This window comes from Elephantulus edwardii, unplaced genomic scaffold (genome assembly GCF_000299155.1).
Source record: "Elephantulus edwardii isolate Elephantulus edwardi_28Jun2011 unplaced genomic scaffold, EleEdw1.0 scaffold00456, whole genome shotgun sequence".
Taxonomy (NCBI): Eukaryota; Metazoa; Chordata; class Mammalia; order Macroscelidea; family Macroscelididae; genus Elephantulus; species Elephantulus edwardii.
In genome coordinates, this window is record NW_006400206.1 from 5,394 (window position 1) to 8,092 (window position 2,699).

Here is a 2,699-nt window from a genome sequence, read left to right on the forward strand (position 1 = left end):
GGTCAGAAGTGCAGGGTTGTGTCCCGATTCAAGTCCACTGCCACCGTCCACTACGTCTGTGCTCGTCTCCTTGGCCAGTCCCAAAGTACAGAGCTCGCGGGGCGGGGGGCACATGAGGTGGGTTGGGGGAGAGCAATGCGCTACCTGAAGATGGGGGTCCTGGGTCAGACCTGCAGGGGTGTTTCCCGATTCAAGTCCACTCCCACCGTCCACTGCGTCTGCGCTTGGCAGCTTGGGCAGTCACAAAATTCAGAGCTGGTGGGGGGAGGGGCAAGAGCCCAGCCGGTGGGGAGCAATGCGATACCTGAGGATGGCGTTCCTGGGTCAGACCTGTAGGGGTGTGTCCCGATTCAAGTCCTCTCCCCTTGTCCACTGCGTCTGTGCACGGCACCTTGGCCAGTCTCAAGTTCAGAGCTGGCGTGGGTGGGGGGGGGGAGAACGCGAGCCGGGTCGGGGGGTTGAGCAATGCGATACCGAAGATGGGGGTCCTGGGTCATAGCTGCAGGGGTGTATCCCGATTCAAGTCCACTCCCACCGTCCACTGGGTCTGCGCTCGGCACCTTGGCCAGTCCCAAAGGTCAGAGCTGGCGGGGGGTTGTTCGAGCCTTGTCAGGGGGAAAGTCTGCTGTTAGGGACCTCTCCAAAGTACTGAAGAGCAAGGGTGTCTCTCTGGAAACTAAGGTGCATCTGATACAGGCTATGTTTTTCGTAATCACTTCTTGTGCATCAGAGAGTTGGACAATGACCAAGGAGGATAGGAGAATTCATGCCTTTGAGCTGTGGTGCTGGAGAAGAGTATTGAGAGTACCATGGGCTGCTAGGAAAACAAACAGATTCATCCTGGATAGGGTTAGACCGGGTGGCTCCTTGCAGGCAAGGATTCTGAGGCTCCGTCTAACATACTTTGGACCTGTTATAAGGAGAGACCGGTCCTTGGAGAAGGACATCATGCTTGGGAGGGTGGAGGGACAGCACAGAAGGGAAAGGCCCTCTATGAGGTGAATTGATTCAGTGACTGGGATAATCGGGATGAGAGTGTCAGAGACAGTGCGATTGGCACAGGACAGAGCAGAGTTTAGGGCTGTTGTACATATGGTCACTATGAGTTGCAAGTGACTCGATGGCATATAACAACAACAATGATATATCACATCCTTTCCTCGTTTCTATTTAGTCCACTGTTGAAGGCTTTCATCTCCGTCCGATGAGGGAGAGCTACTGGCAAGATGGTATATTTATCCATACAAGAATGCTGATAAAAACCTAGATTAAAATAGGGTCAAAGACCTTCACAAAAATGGATAGGGATAAAAATAAACGGTAAAGAAAGTGACACTGAAGTAAAGGAGCTAGAGTTTCAAGAAAATATCAGCCTACAAGGACCAAGAAAAATGTTTACTGATAGAGGAAGAAAACAGTGCTGATGGCTAAAAGAAAGTTGAGAGTATCCGAAGACTTAGAAAATGAATTTGGTTTACAGATGACTTTCTGTTCAAGAATCATGATGAAGGTAGGTAGCTGAAGTGAGGGGGAAGACGAAATATAAGAAACAGAGGGGATGGTGCTTAGAATTTAAGTAGACATCGGTAGATTAATATCTGAAGATATAGCTGTTGCACAGGGCACATTTGCTTTGTGATGATATATCTAGCTATACAGTGTGCCCAGCCAATGTTTTACAATGCTGAGTGTGACAAGGAGGTATTGAACTCAAGCCCTGTGTGAAGTCTGGGCTATTGCCTCCAGCCAAGTGATGATTCTGGGCTTCTGAGAAGGAGAACCCCAGGGCTCCCACAGACAAAGTACAATGACTACCATCACACTCCACCATGATGACTAGGCTAGGTCAGCTGCAGAGTATAACACTGACCATGCCGGAATGGGTCCAAAGAGCTATTGGGAACATAGCCATGGATGAGGCTGCTCCCCAGGAGCTGTCTGGGAAGGTGATGGGAGACTCTGCCTTCCGATATATCAGAAACTTCTGTCTACTGTAGCTGCCAACCATGCTGGTAATGCTGAGTTTAGGTACAGGACAGCTTCGATCTGCACATTAAATGTTATAATTCCTTTGACATAATTGCTTTAAAAATGTTATTAGATTCTAAGTCCACTTATTTTAAGAAATTTCAGCATCACATTTGTATATAGAAATGAAAAAGAAAAACTCTTGAAAAGTTTTCATGATGATATCATTAAAGGATCTAAATCAGAATTTGAGACTCTCCATTTACAGCAATTAAACCTGATATGTATAAAGTCATGCTCCTGGAAACAAGCTCAAATTTCAAATTTGACATTTTGAAAAAGTGTAATTTTACGTAATGCCTTATCTTCCATGTACTTCACATTTTACTTTTTATCACAGCTATAAAAAGAAAATATAATGCATTTTCCCCCACCAAGACTTACTCCTTTACTCTTCTTTCCATTTTGATTAAAGCTGGGATTCCAAATCACACAGATTGGAACCACCAGAGAGGAACACCCTTTGGATTAGCAGTGCAACTCTCTATAGACTAGGACACCAAGTTTTCAGTTCACCAAGACTGTTGTTGTTATGTCCTGTCAAGGAGACTGTGACTCATAATGACCCTAAAAACAACAATTTTGAGCCCTGCTCCATCCTGAGCCAGTCTCACTCTCTGACACACCTGACTCATTGCCACAATCACTGTGTCAATCCATCTCCTTCAGTG